Here is an 11,638-nt window from a genome sequence, read left to right on the forward strand (position 1 = left end):
CAGTGTCACCAAACCATATCACGAGCCCGACACAGCAAGAAAGCTAACAGGCGAGACTGTCAGTGTCACACACACCTGACAACACCAGCGATGGGAAAGAAGGCACGTGCGACACGGATAATAACGACCACAGCAATTCACAGAACATGGACAGTTCACTATGTTGATCCGTGATCGCGCTTCCGTGCGTGCACTCTACACGTGCCCCGCGACTTGGCTATGGTTAAAGGACTAAAGGCCCGTCCAGACACTCCCGGCCGACCCTGTCCACATTTGACTTATGCTCAAAACGGCGCACCGCGTCGTGCTATGATCGCGAAGCTTTATTTGCAGAAGAATAGCGCGTGTTCTAATTTCTATGACACAGACATAGAACGACGGAAATTTGACCAATCAGAGCAAACCAGAGCGATGACGTCAGCTGCTCGCGGCGCGGCAGTCGAATGCAACTGAACCTTCTTGTCAGGTGACCCGCTTGACTGATAACGCGTTGTGAAAAGAATCGTCGATGTGTGGCCACTCGGCAAATCCCGCGCGACGCACAAAACGGCCTGCGGCGCATAGAGCGTAGAGAAAGGGGGAATGTACGTTCTGGCTCACCGATTCCGACAGACCCTAAATATTAACCAAAAATAGGCTTCTGGACTAAACTTTTACTAAAATGAAACATGCGACAAAATCAGAAAAATACTGCATAAATACATACAAAAAAAATACAGTAAAGTAAGGTTGTTTTGAACCAATTCCGGGTCTGTCGGAATCAGTAACCCTGAACGTACATTCCCCCTTTCTCTTATACAACATTCTTAAGCTCAATACGCTCTCTCATTTACAAACTTTACTTCATATGTTCTTTCACTGTTAGAATTATATCTGATACATGCAATGTGACTGTCTAAACGAATAGTTAACTCTTTACAAGTGATTCTATTTTTTCTTTTTCTTCCCGTCCTATTTGAATCCCCTTTTTTAAAAACTGCTTTTTCAGATCTTCTATATCGATTGGCTTGTTATATTCAGCTCGTGTTTTTGTTTGAATACTTGCTTTCTTACTTTTGTAGTCATCAAAGTCTGTTTGTATCTGTTTGAATTCTTCGTCAGAAACTTTTGAATCTTCAAGTGCTTTACTGATAGACAGTTTTAGGCTAGACAATTTTGATGATGCAAGAGTGGAAATGGATTCGTGTTTTTCAAGCTTTTCACAATTTTTTTCATTATAGCTGATGCTATAAATGATAAACCACCAACTGCTGCTGCGACACCACCTAGGATTAGAGAAACTGGAGTCCCTACTCCGGAAGCTAACAGAATTGTTCCCGTTACACCTGCAGCTGATGCAAGGATAGTAGAACCAGTGCTGGCATTAGAAAGGCTGTTGTAAGTTGTTGAGTACTTACGTCTAGCGCGAGAATATTTTTCTAATTCATCTTCTAGTTGTTTTTGTATATTACTAATGTGTGCCAGTCTGAATTGTTGACTTTCTGCTGCACTTTCATCAATATTAGGATAAAGTTTCACACTGCTAGTCATCTTTTTAATGCAAAATATAAAATATTTATCTTAATTCTCACTGGCCAGTGTTTCTGCTAAGCTTTGAAGCTGTTCATTGCTTAACACCTTATCTGTATAGTAGAAAGCAATCAAATCAAGATAAGTAAGATTAATACTTCTTATTTCTGTTAAATTATTTATATCTGCGTTAACAACAACATTTTGGTTTGACGTCTGTTTTTTTATTGTGTTAGAATCCTTTTGAACAGCAATAAATACTCTGACTTCTTCAACATTTAATGGTCTCCAGTTGAGATTTATTCCTCTCATTAGAACAGTGTTTGTGGTTTCTTCCCTTTTCCTGACAACTATATCAAATATCATAGTTGCATTCTGCCCTATTGGAAGCTTGGGTATAAAATCGACAATGGTGTCAGCGTCCTTTTCAACACTTTGTTTTCTGTGAATGAGATAGTTGTTCTTATGGAAAGGTTTAACTGCAACTTCTCCCCTGCTGTTAATCGCAGGAACAAGGCTAACAATTAGTGGTCCAGCATTGATTGACTTACGGAATGTGTCGTCTTTTCCAACAAGAGTGTATGGACTCACAAATTCAAACTTCATTTCCCAGTCAATCTTTTTCATAACAGGACTAAGTACCCATTTTTTATTCTGATGTTTCCACATGTAGAATGTGTCATCAACAATTGGATCAGGTACATTAACATCACGGATTTGACCTAGTTTGAGAAATCTTGGTTTCTTTTCATCGTCGATTTCCTTTCTCTTGTAATGACCAGTGTCTGTAAACTCGAATGCATACACTGCACCAACTTCAGCATTGCTCTCAAAGTCGATAGCGTCTGCTAAATCTTTCAACTCTATAGTTGAACATGCAACAGGATAAACTATTGTAGGTCCACTCGACATTTTAATACTCAATATTTTATAGAACTATTTCCAATGTAATGTTAAACAAACAATCAACTGGTTGTCCACTTTGATTTTTCAGATCAATGTGTAGGAATTCATGACACCCTTCCTCCAAGTCCTTGAACTGAAGTGTCTTAAATGTTGGCACGTGCATTTTACAAAAAGAGGCATCACTCGGTGGAAGAATCCTAAGCAGATCAGAACGCTGATCATTAAACAGATTATAGGATGTGTTAAGCTCTCTCATGTGAACAAACAGTGTACTGTTAACATCCATGTCAATGGGACGTGTTCCCTTGTATGTATTTGTAATTCCAAGCATTTCAAGGAGTTTGGTTGGAAACTCAAATGATCTGTTTACTTCTCTAGTTTTGGGCATAGTAAGAGTAGCAATGAGACTTGCATGATTTAAACTCGCTGTAATACCTACTGGAGCAAACAATTCTTTCTCTAAAGTGCAGAAGTCATAGTAACCATCTTCTACAGAATGTTTTTTATCATTAATTTTAATCCAGTTGTTATCCTTTTTTTTACTGATATTATACCAAGTAACCTTGTACATAATTTCATGCAGTGCAACTTTCATTCCTCCATTTTGATTGTTGATAGGGGTTGCAAGTTTAACTGGCACACTAGTCTTCACATTTGTTAGTGTGATAAACATTTTTTATTCAACAACAAAAATGAGTCAGTATAAATTCAACAAAGACGTTAAATACAAAACTGGACCATATTACAATCCAAAGACTATTTCTTTCCATGAGTTGGACTTTGCTGTAACATAAACAGAATCCATTCGCGTTAAAGTGCCTGACCCATTCCATTCTTACCTAAATCCCCCAATCAAAAATGATAGTGTTCCAAAGATGTGGAACTCTCACCCAATTCAGTTCTATCAGAATCAGTTAAACTTTGCAATATTCTGTGCAACCACAGGATGTGGAGTGTCCTATGCAGACCACATGAATAATTCAAACTTACTGACAAAGTGTGTGTACACATTTCACGTTTACTATCAGTGCAGGAGAATCTTGTCTGAACTTCAGGCACCAATGCCGCATGAAAAGAGCTGGAACCCATTCAACAATAGGATAAACATGAAAGTGTATGAGCGTCTCTGCAATGAATTCAATATAGATTTTAAGACCGACTTTAGGCAAAAGCAAGACAAAAACCATGGCATGGGAACACTATATTTATGGGGTGTCCACAGGAGGTATAATTTTGATTACTGGCCAGGTCATACATCTTTTTCTTCAAATGTGCAGGTACAGTTAGGATCAATAGAACAACAGCACCACAATGCATGGACTACTTTTATATTAGACACCGGCAAAGGTTTCACTGGATCAGGTGTTGAAAGGATCAATGAATCTATCCGAACATATGCGTGGTGCTTGCTAGGCTCGCAGGCACAGACACGATCAAACATAATGAGAACAAGCACAGGGTTTGATGCACAGAAACAGTTGTTATCAAATTTAGAAGATGTCATAAACTCTGCAGTTGATCTGCCTTCCAGCATCAAAAGGTATCAAGACTCTCTCCGTTATGCAAGATCAAAAGTTGACTTTGCTGTTGGTAACTGCCTTTACATGTTACCTTCTGATCTCCAGCTGCAGATTGGAACAATAACAAATTATAACAATGGAATCATTATTGCTAGTGACACCCAGCCGCTTGGAAAGGGTGAAGAACTGAATTCAGAAATCAGAACGATGCTACAGCCATATCACAATGAACAGAAACAAAGCGTGACAAGTGAAGATCACGCTGCAGGTGAAGATCATTCTGTCACTAGTGATGATCAAGCTGTTAGTATTAGTGATGATCATGAATCGCAGAAGACTGCTCTAGTAATTGGTGGAGTGGGTGTAGGCTTACTTTTGCTTTATTCTCGTTAGCAGAACACCTGCAATTAAAACTATTAGAGTCCAGAGATGTTCAGCCATGAAACCAACAACTTTACCTGCAGAAGATAACAGCCAGCTAACAATTGAACCAATGATTCCTGGAAGTGCACCCAAAGCTTTTGCTGCTAGTTTCTTTAATAGTTCTGCAATGTGTTTGAGTTGTTTCTTTACCCATCCCGGATCAGATGGAGGTGAAGGTGGAGGTGGAGGTGGAGGTGGAGGTGGAGGTGTGACAGTGCCACCTGTGAGTGCTAACACTAATGTGCTTATTGCAAATCCTAACGCAGTTAGTATACTAGCTATTGTGATTCCCTGCTCTCTGAAAAGCGTTCTAATTCTTTCAGCAAGAGTTGTGTCTTCGTAAAGGATTCTTTGAATTGTATTTTTTATTCTGCTGACCTGTGTTCTCAGTTGTTCTCTATTGTTACTTAGAACTTCTAACCTTATGGCTTTCTCCTCCTGCAAATCTTTTAAACGCTTAGAAATTCTGTTTTTTACTTCTTGTTCTAGGTTCAAATCATCAGCATCAGCAAGTTTTTGTTTCTCTTTGTTTATATCTTCATCCAGCTGACCTAGTTTTGACAGATTATTTGCTATTTCACCTCTGATGGTTTGTAGTGATTGATTAAGGGCTTCTATTTCTCTCATAGGTAATAGTTCATGTGGAGTCTTCAGTGAAGTTTCCTCAGAAAAAGAAGTCTCTATCTCTTGTATAAGTTGATCAGCCTCTTCTGCAAGTTTATTAAGATCTTGCAATGGAACAGATTCTATTTGAGTAGCAGTTGGTAGTCCTAGTTCTGCTTGTTGAAGTAAGGAAACAACATGGGAAGGTGATGACCGTGTGCTAGGCACAATATCTAATTGCCTAAGTCGATTAGCAGTAAGTTTTTGTTTTAGTGAAACTTTTGATAGAAACTTAGCAGGATTAGATTTATATGTAAGTTGGACTTTTTCTCCTTTATCGCTAGTTGTATATAAATGATTTGCTTCCATTTTGAACTGGTTTGGATCTAAAACATCAGGTTCTTCTCCTAAACTTTTGTAGAAATCTCTAACTTTACCTTCCAGAAGTTTATGTCGTGCCACCTCATAATGCAGTGAATGATGGTAGGGAACCAAAGGGATTGCTTCGCTCATGTCGTCCGCTGGCTCAAATAAATCTTCAAATCCACCTTCTGCCATTTGTAACTTATTTTTTATTTTGAAAATAAAAAAAGATGGCACAATCGTTCGGTTCTGTTCTTGATCCTTACAGAAGGCTGAAAGAACCTCTCGGGGTAAAAGGAATAAGGCAAACAGTTATAGTTACAAATAATCCTTCTACTATTGATCAGAATGAAATACTTACTGTTAGGTTTCCTAATCTAGGTAAGAACGATGTTATTGTACCAGGCACTGTAAGACTATCATTCAAATTAGAATTAGAATCTGGCTCAGATGCAAATAGGACTTTGGCTTATAATGTAGGAAGAGCAATTGTGAGGAAGATTACTGTCAAACTGGAAGGGCGGGAAGTGATGTCATTGAATAATGCAGATGTTTTTTTAGTTTATGCAGATCATTGGTTGACTGACAATGAAAAGAAAAACAGAGTGTTTCAAGGGATTCAGTCAGACAATGGGATAAAAGTTAGAATAGGAGCAGGAGATAAAGCTGACAATAACAAAAAAGATAACGCTGTCAATGTTGCTTTTGGAAACAAATTTTGTATTCCACTTGACTTTGAACTCATAAATTCACATCCTCCCTTCTATCAAGGAGCATTGCGTGACAGGCTGTCATACGACCTGACTTTCAATAGTTATGATCGTGTTATGCTTTCACAAGACCCGGAAGCAAAGTATAAGGTGTCTGGAATTTCTTTAGAGTTTGATGTTGTAAACCATCCTGAACTGGCTAGACTTATAGAAAATCAGTACAGTTCTAAGCTGCCTATCTATTATGAAAGAGTGTTGAATCACAGTACACTTTCAAAAAGCCAGGCTGATCCAATCTGGAACATTAACTTGAATACACCAGCTAGGTCAATGAAGGGAATACTTATGTTGTTTGAGGAACCAAAAGATTCATATGAAAGGCAAATAGAAAAGTTTTACAATCCACTAATCAATAGAGTATATTGCACAATTGAAGGGCAGCCAAACCAAATATTTGCATCTGGCATGCTGCCATACCAACACTATGATGAAGCAAGAAAGTACTTTACTGGAGGAAGATTGAAAGACCCAACATCTGATCTTGTGGCTAAAGATCTACATTTACACGGTGTTGGCGTAGAAGATTTCTTGACAAATAAATATGCGTTATGGCTGGATCTCAGAACAACTGACGACAACAAACTGCATGGAAGTGGAAGGCGAATTGAAAACGGATCAGAAGGAATCACAATACAAATTGAAAAGGAAGTAGGGAGTAGTAGTAAATCAGTTAAGATCTACGTGTTTGTTGTGTCAGATGCGCAGTTAAACATCTCTGAAAGCAGATTACAGGATATTGTTTATTGAACGTGTTAAAATGAAGTATCTAGATTTTCTTCCAAAAGATCCACACTGTTCTTTGATTTGTGGGGCAACAGGTTGCGGCAAAACAAGATATGTTTTGGATTTATTACAGACTGTTTACATAAATCACTTTGAACACATAGTCATATTCTGTCCAACCATAAAGCATAACAGAACATACAAGGAGAGAAAATTCATATGGTCTGATCAAAATATATTTATTGTAAATCCTTCTGATCGTCTAAATGTTTGCTTGGAGCATTATTTCGATCTTTTTCAGAACACGCCAACACTGTTTATTATTGATGACTGTGCAGCAGAACGTGACATTGTTAGAAAGAAAAGTGCACTAGCAAAGCTTGCATTCAGTGGACGACATGCATTAATATCAGTTTGGATATTAACACAAAAATACAATGCAGTTCTGAAAGACTTTAGAGAGCAACTCAAAACAATAACATTGTTCTATTCAAAGGACCGTGACAGTTTTGAAGAGTGCCTTCGAGAAAATGATGTCATTGAAAACAAACAGGAGAGAGAAAGAATAAAGAATAATCTGAAATCTTCTAAGCACTCGAAACTGGTTTTAAAAACTGATCAACCAGTTCAGTATGTATGTTTGTAGAAATCCTTGCTAAGTTCTTGTCAAGTTTTTACTAAGTTCTTACCAAGTTCTTACTCAAGTTCTTGTCAAGTTCTTACTCAAGTTCTTGTCAAGTTCTTGTCAAGTTCTTACTAAGTTCTTACCCAAGTTCTTACTCAAGTTCTTGTTAAGTTCCTACCTAAGTTCTTACTCAAGTTCCTACCTAAGTTCTTGTTAAGTTCCTACCTAAGTTCCTACCTAAGTTCTTACTCAAGTTTAATTACTAGATTTTAATTTTATTCTGCATCAAAATAAAATGAACTGTGATGAATTGCTGATGCAGACTGCTACAGATATTGAAATCTGTGACAGTAGGACTATACCTGATAAAAAAGAAAGATTGTATTCACTTGCTGTTTGTGGAAAAACAAAACACTACCTTGGGCAGCAGTTAACTGTGGAAGAAGTACAACATCTTTCCTCAGAAGATATAGAAAAGTATCATGGACGGTATGAATCAGTGCTTGGTTCTAAGATGGTTAGAAGTATTGGACAGACTGTTATAGGTTTGTACACAAAGATTTTTGGACATTTTACACCTCTCGACTCGGAGGAAGACTTAACACATGATCTAACTCATGACCCTGTTGTTTCCAAGTCCCTCGAATCTCTTGCCTGTGACCTGTATTATCGATTTGGTGCTTTATTAGTACCATTTGTTGCTGGATTAATTACTTTCAAACACATTAATTTTCAGAATAAAAAAGATGACAGATCAGTTGAAGCAGACAGTGGAGCAGACGAAAATACCAGAAGTGAACACAGTGACAAAGAAACCTGGTAGAGTAGAAGCAGGAAAAAAACTAGCCGAATGGAACAGACAAAAAAAGTTAAATCAAAAGGCAAAGCAGAACATTATGTCTGAAGTTGAGCAGACACCAAACATTCCTGAAGTGACTAAGGTCACACAAACTGATCAAGAATTAAAATCTTCATTTCTATCATACAGAAAAGTAGCTGTAGCAGCTGTTGTTGGAGGAGGTGGATACTTGCTTTACAAACTTTGGCAAGGCAAATATAAAGTGTCAGAAAGACCAAAATCAGAAACACCAAAATCAGAAACACCAAAACCAACAAACAAAGCAGTACAAACAATAAAAAAGCCCACAGTAGTACCTGCAGTGGATTCATTTCATATGGAATAATTTTAATATTTTAATTTTGATAACATAAAAATGAGTTCTGAAAAGACAATAGTTAATCTAGTTTATCACGCTGCAGTGATTGGAGGCTTGAGTGTAGGTTACACAATGCTGGGTAAAAGTCTCCTCAGAATGAAACCAGCCGACTTGGGAAAGTTAGACTTCGAAGACGGTGCTAAACTAATTGGTGTTGTGACAGCTTCCTTTGCAACAAAAGACTTCCTGGTGAAGCAAGGAATTATTCCAGAAAATATAAACATGTAAGACAATAAAATGGCTAGCTTGGTTATGATGGTGGGAGGTGCGATTGTAAATGCGCTTGCATTTTCTGGCAGCAACTATTTGTTTTCTAAACTGCAAAATGGTGAAGAGAGGGAAAGGCACAACAAAGCCATGGAACAACTGGCGAAAGCACAGGATGAATACGAGAAGAAACGAATTGCGCAGTTAGACTTTATGAATGATAAACTCAGGCAGCAAGGACATGCAAACAAAACCTTTGCCAATGTTGATGCAGCCATTCAAGAATACTATCTTGTAACTGGAAAGAAAATGAAGACAAGTGCTCCTCCAAAACTGGGTGACTTTTATCAGCCTTCAGAAGAGCAGAAGGTGGGAGAGATTGTTTTCATTGTTATTGGTATGGCTGTTGTTTACTTTATTGCGCGTGCTGTCAAATCTTAATATTCTGTCATTTAAAAAACCATGAGTGATGCTTTGTTATCTAAAATATATTATTCCCCAAAAGGATACTGGAAAGGAAGAACTGCTATTGACAAGCTCAGTGACGCAGCAGGTGTTTCTCAAGATATAGCAAAGAAATGGTTGTCAAAGCAGGCAGTTTGGCAGATCTATTTACCTGCACCAAGAAAAATTACACGACCACACTTTGTTAACATTAAACCGAATGACACTCATCAAATAGACCTGCTGTATTTACCGCATGACACAGTCAGAAGGAAGAAATATAAGTATGCACTGACTGTAGTTGATGTTGCAACAAGATACAAAGATGCTGAACCGTTGACAGAGAAAAGTGCTATAGCTACAGCTGTTGCCCTGCAAGAAATTTACAGACGTGGACCACTAAAGTATCCCAGAATGATTCAGTGCGATGATGGTAAGGAGTTTAAAGGAGCTGTCAACCAGCTTCTGTTAAAACATCATGTTACAGTGAAGAGAGGTATTCCAGGAAACCACAGGTCACAGGCTATTGTTGAGAGCTTTAACAAACAGTTGGCAGAAAAACTGTTTTCATATCAGTACCATCAGGAATTTTTGGACACAGAAAGTAAATTGCGTAACACTGAATGTGTCAAAAGATTACCATCAGTACTTAGAGCAATGAATCTGGAGGTATTTAAAGCTACAGGGTTAAGACCAGTTGATGCAATCAAACAGAAAACAATACCTGTTGCTCCAAAGTCAACAACACCAGTGGCATTACTACCTTTCAATCAGAAAGTCAGATATTTATATGCACCCGGTGAAGCTGAGGGTGACAGCAGGAAGCGTGCAACGGATCCAATCTGGAGTATTGACATTCATGAAATCAAGAGAGTAGTAGAGACAAATCCACCTATATATTACTTGAGAGAACCAGCACCGCAAAGAGCCTTTGTAAAAGAGGAATTACAATTAGTTCCACGTGGTACAAATGTTAAATGATTTTTTATTTCAGATTTTATAGTGTTAACAAAAATGGAAGCTCTGAGAAAGAATTCTAAGCAACTTCATTTTTTATATTTAGTCAAGTTTTGACTAAATATTTTAACATCGAGGGGGAATCGAAACGAGGGTCGTGGTGTATGTGCGTGTGTGTGTGCGTGCGTGTGTGCGTGTGTGTATGTGTGTAGAGCGATTCAGACTAAACTACTGGACCGATCTTTATGAAATTTGACATGAGAGTTCCTGGGTATGAAATCCCCGAACGTTTTTTTTTAATTTTTTTTAATTATGTCTTTGATGACGTCATATCCGGCTTTTCGTGAAAGTTGAGGCGGCACTGTCACGCCATCATTTTTCAACCATTTTTGAAATTTTGGTCAAGTAATCTTCGACGAAGCCAGGAATTCGGTATTGCATTTCAGCTTGGTGACTTAAAAATTAATTAATGACTTTGGTCATTAAAAATCTGAAAATTGTAAAAAAAAATAAAAATTTATAAAACGATCCAAATTTACGTTTATCTTATTCTCCATCATTTTCGGATTCCAAAAACATATAAATATGTTATATTCGGATTAAAAACAAGCTCTGAAAATTAAATATATAAAAATTATTATCAAAATTAAATTGTCGAAATCAATTTAAAAACACTTTCATCTTATTCCTTGTCGGTTCCTGATTCCAAAAACATATAGATATGATATGTTTGGATTAAAAACACGCTCAGAAAGTTAAAACAAAGAGAGGTACAGAAAAGCGTGCTATCCTTCTTAGCGCAACTACTACCCCGCTCTTCTTGTCAATTTCACTGCCTTTGCCATGAGCGGTGGACTGACGATGCTACGAGTATACGGTCTTGCTGAAAAATGGCAGCTACTTGACTAAATATTGTATTTTCGCCTTACGCGACTTGTTTAACTTATATTTTTATTTTGAGTTCTAAAATCAAACTCACAGCGATGGAAGACTCTGTATTAGAATCTTTATCGACAGTATTTGACACCGTTGAATTACAAGTAACGGATCCTCAAAATGTGCAGTCCAGTGTGCAAGACGCCATTGAACAAATTCCAAACAATTTGTTGATTGAACCTCCAGTAAAAGTGCAGATAGTCAGTTTAATAAAATACAAAACAGTCAGTGATGAGGTGCTAGAAGTTCATGTTTCAACCAGACAACTAGCACTTAATTCTATGGCAGAATTGAATGGAAACTGGGCAGATGAAATGATGAAACGGTTTGAGCAAGCTGCAGAGGATGCAAAGATGAAAGGATCCGGATGGTCAGAAGGTGAAATTCTAAAAATAGAATTGAAGCTAAGTAAATTTGCCCCCATCAGAGGTAGAA

This window comes from Littorina saxatilis, unplaced genomic scaffold (assembly GCF_037325665.1).
Source record: "Littorina saxatilis isolate snail1 unplaced genomic scaffold, US_GU_Lsax_2.0 scaffold_119, whole genome shotgun sequence".
NCBI lineage: Eukaryota > Metazoa > Mollusca > Gastropoda > Littorinimorpha > Littorinidae > Littorina > Littorina saxatilis.